Here is a 21,146-nt window from a genome sequence, read left to right on the forward strand (position 1 = left end):
AACTGCCATTTTCTCACAGGCCCGCGTCGCGGCGCCGCGCGTCCCTAGGGCGTCGTCATACAGGCGAGTGGACGTCTCTCGGTGTTTTCAGGAAGATCAGTTTTGAATTTAATTGGTGCAGATACTAATACATTACTAATTGTGTATTAGAAAGCAATATTCGTACCAAAACAATATACATTTCAAAACTGTACTAATGCATTGGATATCAGCAAAATCATTAAACATACCATTGAAGTTGAAATTATTATAACGAATCAACAATTGGACGGCCGTTTTATCAAAATTTTCCTTGGTAATGTAAATTTAGAATGAAATAATTATATTATTTGTTAAAAGTTTAATAATAATAATAAAAACTTTTAAGTACATTTAAGTACACATTTAAGTATATGACTACATGTTTGGAATGAATTATTATTTTCTAGCTTTGCCAGTGATTATAGTATGAACCTAACCCCACGATCGAAGGGACCGAACGCGAGGATCGGGCGGCCAAGTATTCAAGGGCACAATCACAACAGCTCGCGTTATCAGCTGGGACATCTAGAGCTCGCCTTGTACCTGTGTGCTAGCGACCGGCGGCGCTGGGGAGGGGGAGACCGGCCCGGCTCGCACCTGCTCCCGATGTTACGGCAGCCTGCGGGTATACTAGTGGAGAAGAAAAACACATCCGGCCGCCGCCAAGCCGAGGCGACCTCAGCCTGGCCAGCTCCGGCCGACATAAGAACTCCATTCCCCCCCCCCCCACACCTGCACACAGGAAACTCTCACGCCGCGCCGCGCCGCCCTGCCTAGACCACGTAACACCATTGTTGACAGTAACGGTGAGGATTAGCGCTTTGACGCTAGATCGTTAGGACTTCCATCCTTAGCATCTTCCTTCGTCCTCCTATTTAGAATTAGAATTACCTCTGCTTTGTATACATCCTTTGCTCTGTGATGATCATATTTTTTGTAATACCAATTTGAAAAATATAAAGAGTGTTAAGAATATTACGAGTTTATTTGAGAAACACCTATAATTTCACTTCTTGTGATAAAACAGATACCTGAGTAGTTTTGGAGATTTATTGAACTTTCGCTCAACATATGCGTTTAAATTAAAATAAAAAAAATAGTACTCGCCTAAGTGCAACGTTTAGGAATTTATAGAGATTAAAAGAAAAATTATTAATGTTTGAAGCTAACAATGATTTTCATGAACACGTCCATGAAATGGTGGTGCAAGTGAGTGTTCATGAATTTGAACCAAATTAAACCTGAAATATTGGTTGCCATCTTTCATCAGAAGTTTAAGTGGGAGTTAAGTGCTTAGGGTATTGTTTTTTTTTAACTTCTCTGCTTATATCTTTCCGAAATATTTTACCTTTTTATACATAAAAGGTAAAAAGCACTTTCAAAGTAGCTAACATTCTTTGAAGGTATGTTTTAAAATTATTCTAATATGATTCCCTTATACATTAATGCAAAATGACACAAATGTCTCTTTGGAAGGTCGGGTTCTCTTTCCATTCATACATAGATAAACTATTCTCTAAAAAGAAAGGTAATAATGTTTTTCATCGCATTTGTGTGTTAAACACATACAAGCTGTTTCCTCAGACTTGTTTGATGTCGAGCAAAAGCTCCCCAAGGAAAACAAGAGTTGTTGTTAAGAGGTCTTAATAACGAACAGACATTTGCGCAGGGAGCCGACGCGACTGAAAATCTAATAAGACGACTGCATAAACTGCAATATGTGTTGTTGGTGGGGAATGATTGTCGAAGAAATACGCGAGGTTAGCGTAGCGAGCGTACTACGTTACCGTAGCAGAGAACAAAGAGTGGGCTCGGGTTAGCAGGTGGGTCCCCCTTCCCCCGTAGTACGGATAAGTAGAGCTTCCTACCTACCCTGCCACCGAAACCACAACATTCCTCCCTTCCCTTCATAGCTGGCAATAGCTTTATATAACACACCCGGCGCGCCTGTTCCTTCTCCTTACAACCCCGCGTCAGACTTACCCCTTTCTTGCCCATGTTTACATGTTTTTATGTAGTTTGCGCCGACAGTTATTCCCATTTTATCATCTCCTTTTGTCCCACCTCGAGATAAACCGGGTTTAACATCCGTCTATTCTGCTCAGAGCGGGTTTTGTTTGCGAACACAAGGGAATATTCTCGGTGCGAATATTGTATGGTGCGCTGTTTTTCTAATCTCACGCCAAAGTTTGTTTACAATCTTATTTTTTGTGTAAGCGAGATTCGGTGTTTAGACACGTGGGATCGGACAGTTTGTGGACTTGGATATGCACAGTTTAGGAGGACAGATTGTGTACTCAGTTAAACAAGTCACATTACAATTTTTACAATATACAAAAAGTTTGAAGTATTTCAGTCCAAGCAACCCGATTTTGGTCTAGTAGATTGCATTTGGCTCTAAGTATTCCTCTGCAAGATTCCTCTGGTTTAAATTCTAAGAGAGCGACCTTTTTGTAAAGATACCCGTAGTTAATCAGACGGTATCGATAAAAAGTATATTTTATTTTGCTTCCATAGTAGTAATTGTGTGGAGTAGGAAAAAGAAGCAAAAACCCTTTGGGTAAAACCTTCTAACGAAAATAGAAAATGTGTTTCCTTAGGGACACGTAAATGGTCTTCCCGCCTTTCTGTCAGTCAATTCCATGGAGAAATGGAGTCGAGGTGGTAAATGGTGGGTAAATAAACAAGCCCGGTGTCCAGTGGCGAGTGTGAGGTTAGTCGAGTTCAATGTCGCCAGGCCGGCCAACCTGGGGGATCTGGAGCAGTCGGAGCAGTGCTACCAACCCATTCCCACGTCCTGTTCTCACAGACTTCTTCTTCTTCACTCCACGGCCTAGCTAATTGCCACAATTTACCGTGATTTCCTACGCATATTAATGAACGCTTTTCACTTATTTTACTTACTATAATGCGCGATCGAAAAGTGTCAATTAGTTGTGTTCGGAAGAGCGCGGCGTAGGCTTCAATTTCGTAGGTATTATTTTACGGAGCCTACTTTAATTGAGTACGAATGAGGTTTTAAATTTGGGCGCGTTTTGATAGTCGCCTCTACTTCGATCACACTTATCTCTGTTGTAATTTGATTCCTCGTTAGCTTCTCCTCACTTGATATATAATCAGTATTAAACATGATGAGAACCAGGACCGAAATTATCAAATGTCAGGTATATGCCGAACCCCGAATAATTTTAGCATTCAAAACTAATGAATGCTAAACTATTTAGAAAATCGTTAAAAACATACTGGTTTCAATTGTTGATCTGAATATTTCCCCTAGAGAAAGTAATAGTTTATATGTGTTTAAAAATGCAAGGAAATATAAATGAATTTTCTTAAAAAATATAAATTTTATAATAAAAAATTTCTTTCATTTGTTTTGCGGGAGAATTTATCTGAATGCCAAGGCTCCATTTTGCGTAGCCTCCCTAGTTGCACTTGTAAATAGTGGATGTAGAAAATACGGGAAAGGGTAGAAAGAAAGGTGGAAGTATGACGGGAGGGTAAAAATACTGCGGCAACGTGTGCAGCATATGAGCGCTGACGCTGATGTGGGGGAAAGGGTTGCGACCCGCTATGATAGGGGAATCAAACGAGGGGAAAGGGGGGCAATAAATTCCCTCCCCCACAGATAGCTCCAGACCAGTTGTGTTACACATAACACTGCGCTCCGATTTCCTGCCGATACTATCTTTTTGTTTATTCCATTTTTACTATCGCCCTTTCCTTCCCCCGTTGGTGCTTTTTATTGTCCCGTTCCATTCTTGCCGTTGACGCCGACTACGCTTCTTTATAAGGTCGGAGGTAATTTTTCACGTTTTGTTTTCTCTTTTAACCACTGCGGACTTTAAACGACTATTTTCCCTCTATTGTACCTACTGCGGATGTCGAGTTCAGCACCAGTTCACCTTCCTGTTAGTGCAGCGTCTGCAATCTGACGCCGCTTAAGACTTCACTCCTGGAATCTGGCTCCATGTCCATTGGAAAAGATCCAAACGAAGATGAAGGAGCTAAAAACGAATTATTTGCATTTTTTAACATCAGAGACACATATACTACAAAATCAAGAAGTATTATCATGGTGAAGAGGTATTATCATTGTCTCAGGTGCACAATTGAGTGATTTACGATATTTTAGACCCGATTCCAAAGCACAGTAGAGCTACCGAGTTTTCTACAAATTAGTAGCTATGCTGGGAAAGTTTAATTTAATGTGAATGGTGGGTTTAGCTCCAATTCACCTCCCGCTTATTGCAGTGTCTGGAGACTTGACTTCTGTGATATGAAGTTTTCGGCCAGAAAAAATAAACAAAAACTGAATGCGGTGTGCATAAGTTTCCATAAGTTCAACGATTACCACAGTCTGTATAGTATTCTTAACGGAATTATTGGTTTACAAAAACGATCTAATGTTTTATTGTTGTCAAAGTTGATACTATTAATGGTGTATTTTGATAACAGTGCATTAATTTTATGAAAACAAAAACGCTAAAACACGAGATATTCCGACTAATCTGCAGGCAACCTCTCCGTTAACGATTTCCTCAGAATTATTCACACCAACAAACTGTGGTGGGTGGCCGACGACAATCGGAGGTAAAAGTTTTGAATCGCTCGATGCTCGCCGACCGTAAAATTGCGTCAGTTTTTTGCCCCACCACTTTGCCCAACGACTACGAAACAATGGGGAATGCCTCAGTTGGAGTTAATTAGGAAAGGTAGAATTGCAGTTAATTGCAGTTCTCACTTTCCCATCAGTTTACCGTAAGGAGTACACTTTTGATTCGTTTTAGCGAACCATTTGTGGAAGTCGCTAGTATCGATATTTATCATTAATTGTATTTATTCCTTTAATTAAGCGCTGCTTTAAAATAATATATTTTATCCTCAAGGTGCATAATGTGATCAATAAACAAATACATCCTTTAATAGTCAATGCAGCAGCTACAGTAACACAAAATTATCTAATGAGTTCTGGGAGCGAAACGCACTCAATTAAATTTAGAATTTGATTAGACCAATAAGAAACACAGATGTGTCTTACTGCAATAACTTTTCGTAGCACTATCTGATGGCCAAATCTAGAACTACCATTGATTGTTCAGCTGTATATTAGTGATTTCTGTTGACAGTCCTAGTTTAAAACATCAGTGAGACTTGGATTGTCATTGACTTCAATTCTTTGCTACCACCATTATTTCCATAATGTGCCAAATGTACATTAATATCAATTATATTTCAAGCGTTTCTAAAATAAACATGAATAACGCATGTGTTCCATCATGAATTCTTGATTACTCAAACTCTATTACTAACAGTATACTTGCGAATACTACACAGCTACAACAAGGGCGCCTTGTATTGATGCCAGACAGAGGAAAAGCTCGGACAGAGTGAACAAAACCTCCGTTGTTTGTCAAGGCAGGAGGTGCGGGATGTGGAGGCAGAGCAGACTAGAGGAGAGCGGATACAAAGAAAAGGTGATGCTGAAAGTGCAAGCAATCAGGCGGATAACCAGTTCCTTCCCCCACCAGTGCCCTGGGAGCGCGCTGTCCACGCGAACCGATCGAGGAACCTGTCCGTCGGGCGGAGCACTGGGCCCGGGCCATTCACTCTTCCCCCTCGCGCTCTCGCTCTCTCTCTCTCTGTACTCTACATCGTAATCATAGGCCGTCGCGTCGCCGTCCCACGGGCTGGAATACCCATTCACTCTGTATGAAATTACTGTTGCAAATACCCTTAAATTATTAGGGGATTGAATTTGGAATAGATTTTGTTTCGATGTTTAAAATAATATACGAAAGTGTTAATGGAAGGATTATTATTCCTAAATGAGCGAAATTGCGTTATCTTATTACGCATTTTGCCATCTGTTAAAGTGAAGCTAACTATGAAACAGCAAATAATGGGTGATGACAATCAAATCAAGTTTGGAATACTTTAGATGTTAGAACATAAATTACAACACATATTTTATAAAAATTTCTTTAATTGTATAGGCTATCCGAAACATGTGACTTCTCTCAATACACCCTTCCTCATGTGGAAGAATGACAGATTTTTTTGGAAAAATTATGTGGACGTTGAATTTAGATATTAATGATAACAATGAATCTATTTATGGATGTTAATACGAACACCAGCTAATAGCGAGCGTCAGTTATAAATGGGGTATATTAACCTATCCTTCACATTAACGCATTTCTGAACACATACGTTGTTTCTACACTCACGCAAAAGGTTTATCAATAATCTATTACCAATATCTCAGTGACTATCAATATACTGCCCAACAGAAAACAATTCCTTGAACATCAATTCACGGTTAAGTTCAGCTTTTCATTTTTTTGAATCATTCAGGGAGCCCATCAAACAGAAAATACAGCCATAAAGTAAAAAGAAATTCCAATACAACTTTGATGGTGCCGATCTCGTGGAAGTCTAGCCGGGATCTCGCCCCTCTCGCAGCGCTCACGGCCTCGAGCCGGAAGACCCGGCAATAATTGCAACTAGCACGTCCAGCTCGCCACCGCGCCTCGCCTTGCTGTAGCGTGCGTCTCCCACGGTCAGATAGGCTACAAACAAAATCCCATTGTGCACGTGAGACTTCCCGCGTTCGTTTCCTCTTCTAATTAGCCCGCCATCTTGGAATCGGAACAAAAGGGAAACCGGTGATTCATCCCCATCGCCACCGACTTCGACTATCTTTTGTTTTCTTACGATTAATATTTTTCGCCCTTTTGTTTTTTCCGCGAGCCGTTTACTAATTATTCAGCCCGGTTTGAGTTATAAATGGCCTCCCCCGGCAGTTTGCTTGCGGCCTAATTAAAACTTGCCGAGATCGTTCTCCGACGATAAATGCAAGCCCGCGTGTTGAGAAGTTACTTGTGTTGCCCTTGTTATAAAGTTTCTCTTTTATTAATTGTTCTGCCTTTCTGTTTCTAATCAAAACTTTGGTTTTCTTTAGTGACGCGATTCTTTTATTGTACAAGTTGCCTTTTGTCAATGTCATTGGGGTTTCTTGAACTTTAAAAACGGCTTTGAATTGTTCCTTTACTTTTCTTTACAGACGCTTTGGTCATTATCTTTTCTTTCACTTTTGACCCTCTAGAACGGAAAACATTCTTTCTTTGCAGAACCGTTATAATGGAATTTATTTTTGAGAATTTTGTCGTAATATCGTATTTTTATTTACCATTTAGACTGTTTTTATGTTACTTCTGCTTATGTTTTGTAGTATATTTTTTAAAGTTTTATATATGTTTGTTGATGGATCCAAGACAATTATTGTCAAATGTTTGAATGTGTAATAAAAACTTTTGGTTTAAAACCTTTCAAATTAAAAGTAATACACCTTTGCCAGTTACTATTTTCAATCATTATAGTGCACATTATGTGCTTGTTTTGTAGGCATGCATCCTAAGGTAGAAGTAAAATAAGGTAAATAAATATGAGAATAGCCAGCTGTAAGTCAATCTAATTATGATTACCTTGAGAAGGAAATAGGATATCTATAATGTAGGTTAAAATAAACAATTATACCAGAGCCGTGTTACATGGAGTTATGTGCTACGTTAGTTATTCACATGAGGAAGAGATCAGATAGCAGATCTCGAAACGTAGTATTTCTGATTATTTTGTATCATTTAACGTTTGCACATGTCGGGATAAATCCTGTCTCCTTCAGAACCCTTTCATCGTCAAAAACAAACTTTAAACAAATTATTGTCATATTAGATATATCTATTTGTCGCCGAGAACACAAAACAACCATTACTTGAGTAATAAACAAAATCAACGTCATTTCGGTTTTCCCACTAAAACGCCATAAAATGTTTAAAATTTACTGCACGTGATCGGCATCAAAAAAGGGAAATTTAACTAGGGAACCTTTATGACCGAAATTTGAGACCAACAGTAGTCGTATTGCGGGCAATGTCCTGGGCGAGGTGTTGAGCTGTCGGCCAGCCACCGTGAGAAACCCTTGAGCTCGTAAAACTCCAGTAGCGCTAAATTAAGGTGGCGCTCCGGTCCTATCAGGTCTATAATGTACCGGATTAATTAAGGTCGAGCCTGAATCAGTGCCCATCTCGGCTGGGAATTGATGGAACCATTAAAGTTCTAAATAGAAATTGACAATTCGACATCCGGTCATTCGTTTCACCTCCTCCATCCCGAATAAGGAAATAGGTGAGCAAATTCAAGCGACTCGATTTATGCATGTTATATTAATATTTAAAATTGTAGTAAAACGTAAATATTTTTGGGAGAAACCAGTGGTGAATGGTGAATTCTGTGGATGATCCGGGAAGGGGTGATACAGATAATACCTTGAAAAATTACAAAAACCCCAAATCCCTAAGGATATCTCTTATAAATTTATAGTTATACTAAATTAAATTGCATGTTCATTTGTTCAACGGTAAACCATTTTTACATTCAACATTTAATATAATTAAGATGGCTAGGCTTATAAACAAAAAAACAACTGTACATGCAAAAAAATTGAAAAATAACATAGACGTAATTGATTAGTGCTAGATCGGAAATATAAATAGGTAAACGATAAGCATAAATATTATAAGACTTAACAGGATAAGTAGGAAATTGCTATTAAGCTAGTTAAACTTTAAATTAATTGTTGATTTCTATAGCTGAACTGAAGCAAAAACACAATACTCATTTTTGTTGATAAATTGGCATTGATCACTTCAATGGCTAGGTATGAAAAACCATAAATAATTCCAATCAGTTCAGAGGAGTGGTGGTCGGGAAATATGTTCAAGATGATAATTTCACTACCTTCGACATTTATTGGGGAACCAAAGCGTAATGAAAGCCTGCAATAAACCACGCCTGGTTTAATACAATCCGCATTGTATTAGAACCATTGATTGGCAACGAACAATTTAGGTATAATCACGATCTCCAAGTATTTACTTGCTAAAAAGGTAGTTACCATTGTTACAAACTAAACGGAACAGTCGATTATCAATCTCAGATACTTAGTTTTCTTTAGAACTGAAAGCGTTTAAAATCACTCGTTTACCGTGGGAAACAGCTGGAAAGCATAAGGTCCGTAATTTGTCTTAAATGATTACAGTTTACCTTCGCTACGGGTTAACAGCGATTTAATTAATTACGTAGGGAAATAATTAATAACGAAGTTCACCGGGGAAGTAATTCAAGGTTGATTGTAAAATGTTGAAAGAAGTTTCCGCTGGCTCTCTCTCCGGCTCGTTTATTAAAACTAGTGGCGTAACCAAGTTTGTGACTGAAGTTGCCGGGTAATATTTCAAATGTGTTTGAATCCACATCAAGTTTTTAACTGGAGAAACTCGTTTAGCTCCGTAATAGTTCCGATTTCGTTCATGCAGAATTCCGAAATATTTTCACCTTTACCAAATTAAGATACGAACTTTTTTCCGTTTTCCTTTTAGTTATTCACATAATTGATTAGTATAGTGTTCCATTTGCTTATTTCCCAACTTTCTTCGAAAACTACTGGCAGCTAAGTGGCTCTAAGCTAATCATTAATTTTTCAGCTTGTCATTATTTTGTGGATCCTATTCAGAATGCTAATTTGCCTAATGTATTCCATACCAGTTCAATTACAAAACTCAAATTTAAAGGTAGTTGTAGTATATTGTAAATATTTTGTAATACTGAACAACGAAGGAAGAGAATTTAAAAAAAGAACATCCGAAGCACGACCTCAAGAGACTATAAACATAACAGACTGTCGCTGCACTAATGCCTCTAGCGGCTGTCCAACAATACTAACCCCTTTTATAAATGGGCCGTTAGACGCCTGTTTCCAACTTGTCTTCTGTCATACAGATCAATACGGGTGACAATGGGGATCGGTTGTGTAGCTGTAAGATAATAGAAAAGTTGTAAATGTACGTGTACATTTTAAAATGTATAGTAGCCTACTCTCTCATCTTGCCTACAAATCGTTATGCAGTATGACGTTTCAAAAACTTATATCCATCCTTTTCGTCAATAAGCTCAAGAATGCAAAAAGCAAACTACTCAGCAAAATCTGTGTTGTGTCGTAATTTTTCTTTTTTGACTTTTTTGAATTTTTGTTGGGTTCAGGTACATGTTTATTTCTTAATGCACAGAATTTGTGTTGTTAACTTTGACCGTGTTGTCTGTATTGTCTTGAACTGTTTAAGTTTTGCATATTTAATCTCGATTTGACACCTGAAGAAGTAAATAGATACGGTACCATTTCCCGAAACTTCGTATGTTTCTAGTTGTAGGTATATGTTGTGGGAAACGGCCAAGTTTTCAAAAAATCCACCGTCATCATGAACAAACAAAGGACCCGTACCAATATGTGAAAAGCCCTCTTTATTCATGATGTAAGTTGCTGAAACTGTTGTAGAGCAACTACAAGAGTTATTTTAAGAAGATGATTGGCTCCTAATAGCGAAGATTTTTTGGCCCCTAATAGCGTCAAAGATTGGAGGTGGATCTTAGGAGCGTGCATTTACCGTATTAACTTGCAGATTTGGAACAACGAAGTTACAGACGAAAGCTTTTCTGACAGCGCAAGTAGATTAAGCTTTCATTTTCTGTAAATGGAATTGCATTTGACTGTCAATGGAAGACTTAAAAGGAGATCCTTCTTAATCTACTTATGTTGGGCTTAGAAGGAATATAGTCTTTGGAGGATTTCCTACCGAGATTATGAATTAACCGTTCATTTCTGAACGCTCCTTCTTGTTCTGTAGACGATTTTCACACGTCTTTGCTCCTCTTATAGGTAGATTATCACCACTTCATTGCACGATATAGGCTACTCTTAAATCCACTACTAAGAATCCAATTTTTGTATATGAAAGAACCTAAATTATAGTGTGGAAGGAAAGAGCCAGTGTAACCTCATATTGATTCAATCATTTAAAAAATTATGTTTTTAATATAGATTGTTGGATTTTTTCTAGAAAAGAACTAATGTTAACTTTAGTACAATTCGAAATGTAAGGTAGCGAGAGAGTTGGCACAGAAAATTAAAAATGAAAAACATTTTTTATGAGATAGTTTTAGTTTGAAACACTTGTAACCAACTTTCAGACAATAAAAGTATTTGAAGTACCCATTTCCAGCTATTTTATGACGTTAGCTTACACTGATAAACTACTATTGTCTGAAGGTTGGTCTACATTTTATCAAACTAAACAAATACGGATTGAGACAAAGAAATAGCAATTTGTATTGTTATTCTTTTTCTACTCTTCTAATTGACCCTAACTAAAGTTAGCGGGTAACTTTGGACTTTTGTAGTATCCGATGTAGCTCAATAGATTTTACAACCGAATTGTATTTTAACCATAAATTGAAATAATAAATTATTTCTGTGTCCTAACTCCTCTATAAAGACAAGAAAGACACAATATTTATTTTCATATGATTATTGAATCACTAATTACTGTATGATAGCACTTTGTAAAATTAAGTGGCTGCTGGGTTTTTTCTGTGGCGTATATATTGTGGTTTTTTTTCAGTAAATCGTTTTGGATGTGTTACTTATTGCTTATTAGTTATATAATGTAAGTACTACTGAATACACGATGAAACACACCCATTACTTTATATAGCTTGCTATTAATTTAATTGGCTGAGCTTTAGCTAAACCTATCACTCTTGAGACTAGACAAATTGTGTTTCTCTCTGTCCATCTGTCTGTGCGCACGATATGTCAAAAACGAACTGACTAATCTGTAGAATTCAAATTGGACATGAAGCTCCATATCTATAAGAGCAACACTGAGTTCGATTATGGTAAACGTGATGGGTTTTTGCTGAGCGTTAGTGAAGGCGACTATTTAATAATTATTAATATATTTTACGCACATAAAAGATTCAAGCACGTGATGCATTAACATATATGTACCCTAACTACCCCAACTCAAACATTATTTTATAGTAACATGGCGTGAAGACTTATTATTTAAACACTGGTGTAAAATCGAAGTTAATGAACAGAAATCAAAAAGCAGTCATGGGGCAATAAAGATTTTATATGTTGAATTTAAATTTTACACGAATGTTCATTTCTGCAAGAATGAGTTCTATGAGGCGTCTTTTTCTTGGTAACTTTTCTTTATATCCTTTTCGGTTTATATTTCCGCAGGAAATTAGATATGGAATGAGGTATAGCCTCAGCGAAGACTGTTATGACACATGGCGACCAATTCTAACTTTTATAAGTAAAGATCACAGACGAAGGAACACATTCCTTACTTGATATAACTTTCTAGTAGTGACAATTAAGTATAGTTCACCACTTCAAGAAACATTGCTTACTCGACACAGCTTTCAAGAAACATTGCTTACTCAATACAGCTTACAAGACACATTGATTACTCGATACAGATTACAAGACACATTGATTACTTGATACAGCTTACAAGAAACATTGCTTACTCGATACAGCTTACAAGAAACATTGCTTACTTGATACAGCCTACAAGAAACATTGCTTACTCGATACAGCTTACAAGAAACATTGCTTACTCAATACAGCTTACAAGACACATTGATTACACGATACAGCTTACAAGAAACATTGCTTACTCGATACAGCTTACAAGAAACATTGCTTACTTGATACAGCCTACAAGAAACAGTGCTTACTCGATACAGCTTACAAGAAACATTGCTTACTCAATACAGCTTACAAGAAACATTGCTTACTCGATACAGCTTACAAGAAACATTGCTTACTTGATACAGCCTACAAGAAACATTGCTTACTCGATACAGCTTACAAGACACATTGCTTACTCGATACAGCTTACAAGACACATTGATTACTCGATACAGCTTACAAGAAACAATGCTTACACGACACAGCTTTCAAGAAACATTGCTTACTCGACACAGCTTTCAAGAAACATTGCTTACTCAATACAGCTTACAAGACACATTGCTTACTCGATACAGCTTACAAGACACATTGCTTACTCGATACAGCTTACAAGAAACATTGCTTACTCGACACAGCTTTCAAGAAACATTGCTTACTCGATACAGCTTACAAGAAACATTGCTTACACGATACAGCTTACAAGAAACATTGCTTACTTGATACAGCCTACAAGAAACATTGCTTACTCGATACAGCTTACAAGAAACATTGCTTACTCGATACAGCTTACAAGAAACATTGCTTACTTGATACAGCCTACAAGAAACATTGCTTACTCGATACAGCTTACAAGACACATTGATTACTCGATACAGCTTACAAGAAACAATGCTTACACGACACAGCTTTCAAGAAACATTGCTTACTCGACACAGCTTTCAAGAAACATTGCTTACTCAATACAGCTTACAAGACACATTGCTTACTCGATACAGCTTACAAGACACATTGCTTACTCGATACAGCCTACAAGAAACATTGCTTACTCGACACAGCTTTCAAGAAACATTGCTTACTCGACACAGCTTTCAAGAAACATTGCTTACTCAATACAGCTTACAAGACACATTGCTTACTCGATACAGCTTACAAGAAACATTGCTTACTCAATACAGCTTACAAGACACATTGCTTACTCGATACAGCTTACAAGACACATTGCTTACTCGATACAGCTTACAAGACACATTGCTTACTCGATACAGCTTACAAGACACATTGATTACTCGATACAGCTTACAAGAAACAATGCTTACACGACACAGCTTTCAAGAAACATTGCTTACTCGACACAGCTTTCAAGAAACATTGCTTACTCAATACAGCTTACAAGACACATTGCTTACTCGATACAGCTTACAAGACACATTGCTTACTCGATACAGCTTACAAGACACATTGATTACTCGATACAGCTTACAAGAAACAATGCTTACTCGATACAGCTTACAAGAAACAATGCTTACTCGACACAGCTCAGTGTGAAAGTGGCCGGCCATTCCCCGCACAGGTGCGGTAGTATAACAATAGCTGATCTCGCCGCACTCGGCATTAAGATGGAAATGGCAGCAATGTTATTCATGGGTCGCGCGTCTGGCGGGACGCTCAATTTAAAAGCTTGTAACTCGCTACAATGTAAGTTGTAAAGTGGCGCGGTCGGTGTTCAGAAACATACATACGTTCGTAGGAACACTCAACCACTTCACAGCGCTGCAGGCCTCGCCCCCGCTCAAGTGGTGTTTGTTACATTCCTCCCCCCTCCTCCGCCAGCCGTTTACTCGCCTGTGAAAGCTCACTTAAAAGGGGTTTACAAGAGGTACTTGATACTTTGGTATTTTGTAGCGCTTTTTTTATAAATCCAGACGGCTTATTGACTCGGTTCCCTGAGCTCGGTTTTTTGTTATCAAAACTTTCCGGGTTTAATTAATAATCCAAATCCAACTTTAAAAATAGTTATTAAACTGTATTGTTTTTGGTCAACAATGTAATAAATTTTATAAAACTGGTAATACAATTACACCTGTCGATGCAGATCGAAATCTCACACTCAATGCTTCAATGTTCAAAAGAATATCTATATTACAGGTTATTAATAAACATATAAGAAAGAAGAAATTTTAGATAAACGAAAAAAAACTGAATTATAATAATTAACCAATGTCTAACATTCAATGCATAATAACATTGTTAAATGTACTTTAACCGTATAAAACAACCAATTACTTTGGGTAATTCGCGAAGTATTTTATAGAATTACAACAAATTAATATTGTTTCGGTGATTAAATTTAATATACTCTCTAGCATAATATTCTTTATTAGAGAATGAGTTACAACTAAAGAAACAACAAATGTGTTGATATATCTGTAAAACATGTTTAGAATCTTGTAGTTAATATTTATTTTAATAGGATTCTTTCGACGGCAGTGGCATTTTAATCACTTCTAATCGTGTTTAGGGTAAACGTCCAAAGCCATATGCAAATTTGTATTAACCCCCTAGGAATCGAACCCCTGACCTCTTTGTTGACCTTAGCCTTATCTCTACGTGGCGGTGAAGATATGTCTACAATGTTCATAAAATTCCATACGTGATTTATTGTTCATAACACATACGTGGACTTTATAATTACTACATTCCTATTAAAATAAAGCCCGCATTCACGTAACTCTTTAGGAGTGAATAATGTATTAAACAATATAGATTTTAAGAAAAACAAGTGGAAGGAAACAGTTTTAAAAACAGTATTCAAGAGATAGGGTACAATGGTGTCCCTAATGTATCAATTCCTCCCTCCCTCCCTCCACACCTCCCCACGCACAGCACCCGAAAGGTATCGAGCTTTCAAACAAAACGCCGGGTAAAGTAGAGTGAGAGCAAAGCTTTTCGCGGCGTGGCGGGCGGGCGGCAGTGTTTCACCAACCCCAGACGTATGCTCCATTTCAAAGACAAATAAGACTGCCGTAAGTTGTCGTGATTGCCACTTAAGAAATACTTATGTCTAACGCAGCCGAGCTTGACAGACTCCCTTTGCCCGCCGTTATAAATAATTAATGAGCGTGACTTGCGAAAACCTGGATCACAGTTTTCATCTTGTTTTTCTTTCTTTCAGCTGCCTTCATCTTTGAAGGGAAGTTTCTTTCGATCCGGTACCGTCGCTTCTATATCGTATTTATTTTAAGTTCTTCTCCATGTCGGAGGAGTTCTTAGATCGTAAGGAGTAAGTTAGACTTCCTCCAGATGTTTGTGTTTCTTCTTATTTCAATATTATTTTATAAACTTAAAATAAAAAAATTAATATAACTTTAAATATTATACTAGCAATTTACTTACTCTGTATAATATTCCTTAATTTAAATTAATGTATTTTATGACTTAATAATATAACAATGTCTTATAAACTTATTAATATTCACTATTTGTACTTTTGTTATATAGACAATTAAAAAGTAAACTGTAGCAAAATAAAAGGGTAACAAAATTAAAATTGTTAAGTAATGTTAAATAATCAGTGTTACTCTATAGTGTTTATTATTTGCCCTCATTGTTTTGTGTAGTCAAATAATAGTATTAAATTAATTCATCCAAAATTAGGGTACATATTGTCTCAAAAATAAAGCATTATTAATAACAACTGAATAAATATTTAATCAATCAATTCATACTTACTTCATTCATCCCTACCGAATACATTTTGTAAGGGTTGTGTGTAACAAAGATCAACTGATTGGAAAGGTTGGAGCAGATGGGAAATAATTAATTTAACAGAATTTCACAGCCAAAGTTAAACCAGCTGATGGGAAAGTGGATTATCTTAACGATTCGAGGGCTGAAAGAAGAAGGCTGCTGCGCTAACCTGATTAGGCGACATTGCTTCCCCTCTCCACCCCTTGCTAGCGCTCGCTGGGGGGGGGGGGGGTTAGCGTTGAGTGGGGGTCGAATCTGGGGGTAATCAAGTAACGGTTGAAAGTGCAAGGCCGGAAAACCGGGTGACAAATATTTACGCCTCTAATTGCCAAGGCTTTGACAAATTAGGGGAACTGGCTGAACGGGGATTGGAAAATTTAACATCCACTTGAGTGACAGGAATGTTTCAACTGGTCCAGGATGTTCATTGTTGAACTAGGCCTTCTACCCTCCTACCCGACATTCACCCTTCCGTTTTACGTGGTTCCTAATTTACGGCACCTGACTGTCAACGCTTATTTTTATTTCTTTTATTTTCGTTAAGAAACATTGTTCTGACAAATGAGTTAATCATAATTAAATGCAAATAAAGAAATAATTTTGCTTCAAGTATGTTATTTACCATCGGTAATTTGAAAAAATAAGAGGATTTCAGACATTTCACGTCGTTGTATATTTAAAAAATCTGTGTGTCGAGCATTTTAATTTATCTCGTTCTTCGCGTACATTTTGGACACTTGGAGAGGACCGATATCAATCCCCGAAAAGTAGTGTTCTATTTTTTAACAATGATGATGACAATTATCCGACATCTATTACCCATGTGCGATGCATCATTTACCAAAATACTCAATATGATGCCTAATAAATACTAAATCTAAGCCTTACAATTTTTTATTTTGAGTGATTCCATAATCAATGGAAAGTAGTTGGAAACTATTTAATTATAATTTAGCTTTGACCTTTTTTATTTATCACGTATAATCGAAAATTCTGAGTACAAGGAGTGATTGATCTCTCGTTGGAAAACAAGGGTATTATAGATTTATTAATATATGGTATGAATAATTTAGGTAGCATTTGTTACTATAAATCATACTTAGTGGAAAAGAATATTTATCGCAGAGCACAATATCAGTAAACATGAACAGTACTTCTTATGGAGTTATGTTTAATGTTTGGAGATACAAACCAACAGTCTAGTTATTCTTCTTTGTTTGCAATAAAATAGTTGGGTTCCACCCGCTTTATATATTTATTGTGTATACTCAAACGCTCGCGAAGTGCATAGATCAAAAACGTTCTTATTAATGTTTTAACGTGGTTTGGAAAAGAATGTTGTGATACAGATGTGATACATCGGTGAAGGTAGGGTATTGAGATCGTATAATCAATGTATTTCTATGAAACAATCATATAGTGTGATTTCAGTGTCGTAGTTAAGGGGGGGGGGTGTAATTGTCATAAAGTCAACCCCTTCCTGAGATGTCACATAAGGACAGCACAATGTAGCCATAACAGAAAATTATAAAATGTTATAAACTAACTCACAGTCATCGGGTTTTCTCGGATTTCTCCACCATTATAAAATAAATCCCGAAAAGTGCCCTACCTTTAAAAAAAATTCTAGCTCACTACTGTGTTTATTAAAAAAAATACAGAATGTTCTTAGTGTTATTATCTGAAGCAAAGATACAATCATTGACAATTGCAGTATCATCAAAGTAGGATTACTGAAATGTGAACTAAATTGTGTTTAAAGGGTGTAAAAATCCTTGCAGCGCTTTCAACGGAGCTGAGTGGGGGCAAACAAACGCCGAGTTCACCGCCTATGGCAGACGGCGAGTCGATACTAACGATATTCAGTGTTGATCAGCTGATCAAAAGTCGGCGCGAGATGAGATCAGCGATCAGGCGAGGCGAGATCAGAGCGCTAGTTGGCCTGCCGGCAATATTTGCAGTGTTAATTGCGCCCCTGATTGTGTTCGGGTGTGTGCGATTGTAAAATCCCGAGTTCGGAACACCCCCTCACCCACGTCACCACACCCAATCACACCCTTATGCACCCGTGCCACTCGAACTACTGCAGATGTTGTTTACCGAACTTAATTGATTATAGAGATATCAACAGAACCAACCCTATCGTGGGTGGAGGGGAGCTATGATTTTACGAATGCCATAGACCAGATGTGTATTCTCAAAGCGGTACATGAATAAATAATATGTTTACAGTGTACTTTCATTGAAATGATGCAATGTACTGTTATGTATTAACATATAAATAATACAACTAAAAATTAACAAATCCTATTTGTACACAATATAGTATTATCAATCAGCATGACATTATTGATATGTGTGCTATGTTAATACTCAGCGACAGTAGTATGTTAATGATGTATGCACTGCAGTTTCTCATTATCAAACATAATGACGAACTAATATTAACTAATGTCAGCTAATATAGAAATTAGAGTGGTCAGTGCAAAGTGCAGTATTTAATTTCATGTTTCTATTGCTTATTCAGGAAGATGATCTACGTACCTTTGAAAATGAATTTAAAAGCATTTGGATAAATGGTAATAATACTTTAAAGTAAGACATTTAACGTAATTCTAGCGTAGTACTGTTTTTAGCGAAAAATCGAGGTATTTTACCTTTAAACCGGCTCGTCGTAACAATGGTTTAAAAGAAGGGTAAGGTTCCACTTTTCACGCACATTTTTCAATTAGATGTAACTTAGATGTTCCCTACTAGACTAGCTATCGTAGAACATCTTGTGTGGTCATACCCTACCCTACCCGTGCAACCCTACTGCCAGTGCACCATCCTCGGCGCCCCTCCCTTTTCCGCAGCAGCTATATTGTAAGTTGCGGTTACTCCCTAGCTCTCCCCTCACCCACAACAACCGCTAACACAATTTAAGGCTGCGGTCGCCGCGTACACCTCAGTGCTCGTAAAACTGACCGTAATCTCTGAGGTTTAGACTGATATATTCATTAACCTCCTCTTCATCACATGGAACAAGATGTAGGAAGTGTTGCAGCAACACACAATTTTCATATAATGCGACACTGGAACCTAGCAAATCACATTTGGCTAACTGCAAATAATGTGGACACAAGATAACAGATGAGTCTTCTGTAGTTGCATGTTGTGATATTGGAGCAACATTAATCACGATATTTATATACTCCGAAACTGGAACCTAGCAAATCACATTTGGCTAACTGCAAATAATGTGGACACAAGATAACAGATGAGTCTTCTGTAGTTGCATGTTGTGATATTGGAGCAACATTAATCACGATATTTATATACTCCGAAACTGGAACCTAGCAAATCACATTTGGCTAACTGCAAATAATGTGGACACAAGATAAACAGATGAGTCTTCTGTAGTTGCATGTTGTGATATTGGAGCAACATTAATCACGATATTTATATACTCCGAAACTGGAACCTAGCAAATCACATTTGGCTAACTGCAAATAATGTGGACACAAGATAACAGATGAGTCTTCTGTAGTTGCATGTTGTGATATTGGAGCAACATTAATCACGATATTTATATACTCCGAAACTGGAACCTAGCAAATCACATTTGGCTAACTGCAAATAATGTGGACACAAGATAACAGATGAGTCTTCTGTAGTTGCATGTTGTGATATTGGAGCAACATTAATCACGATATTTATATACTCCGAAACTGGAACCTAGCAAATCACATTTGGCTAACTGCAAATAATGTGGACACAAGATAACAGATGAGTCTTCTGTAGTTGCATGTTGTGATATTGGGAGCAACATTAATCACGATATTTATATACTCCGAAACTGGAACCTAGCAAATCACATTTGGCTAACTGCAAATAATGTGGATACAAGATAACAGATGAGTCTTCTGTAGTTGCATGTTGTGATATTGGAGCAACATTAATCACGATATTTATATACTCCGAAACTGGAACCTAGCAAATCACATTTGGCTAACTGCAAATAATGTGGACACAAGATAACATATGAGTCTTCTGTAGTTGCATGTTGTGATATTGGAGCAACATTAAATCACGATATTTATATACTCCGAAACTGGAACCTAATATTGACAGTCACGCCTGATTAACTGAAACCATATCCACATACGATAATATGTGACTTTTTAAAATGTATCATTTATTCATACATTTCGTTTACCAACTTGCAAGAATGCTAAATATTTAACGTGATGAAGCATATAAAAAACCATGCATACATACCCTACAAAGACGGATACAGTAGTTCTCTACATTTAGAAAATCACTTGTTAACCCTCATAATTTTCTGTTAAGCTGGGACAAAAATGTTTCTTCACACTGATCAGAATGCCGCACCGTTTTGAAAAAGAAGAAAGTGTTATAGTGAAAGAAACTATATGTTACACTATATGTTTTGAAACTTGAGCAAGTTCAGTCAACACATATTTGACCAAAACTGGCAGGACTTGATGAAGCTGAATTTCTGCAGCTTCATCAAGGTTACGAAGCTTCATCGTAATTACCTGAAGCTTAATCAATCAACGGTCAACAAGACAGCTTTATCACAAGCTGCCAAGTTTCGTTAACCTGACGCTAACTTCTTTGTTGAAGTTATTTTCCTTCTTAATTAGGTGTAGTTTATGTTAAACGGTGTACAGACTTACAGTCCAAAGGACAAGCTAATCTGAGATATCTCCGCCTCAAACTAATTTTGTTTTCTGTTTGCATAAAACTTTATCTTTCGTGTTGCAAAGTCACTTGTTACTTGTTTTGAATCTCACATTTCCCCTGAATGAAGAGGGGATCAGAATGAGACTTTTTGAATGCAGATTGAGTAATAATAAATAATATAATCGCCATACAGTTGAGGTTGTATAGAGAGGATTAGTAAATAATTAGTATAAAAATACTATGGGAGATTTTGGATGAATGTTGTGAAGTATAACTGGTATAACTGGCCTTTATGTATTTCTTATACTCG

The 21,146-nt window shown here is 37.1% G+C and overlaps 1 protein-coding gene across 2 annotated transcripts in view; it reads left to right on the top strand.

Moving 5' to 3' along the window:
* LOC124364541 (nephrin) overlaps positions 1-21,146 on the top strand; it is a 436,564-nt gene that overhangs the window by 166,655 nt on the left and 248,763 nt on the right. The window lies entirely within an intron of this gene.

Source organism: Homalodisca vitripennis, chromosome 6, assembly GCF_021130785.1.
Source record: "Homalodisca vitripennis isolate AUS2020 chromosome 6, UT_GWSS_2.1, whole genome shotgun sequence".
Classification (NCBI taxonomy): Eukaryota; Metazoa; Arthropoda; class Insecta; order Hemiptera; family Cicadellidae; genus Homalodisca; species Homalodisca vitripennis.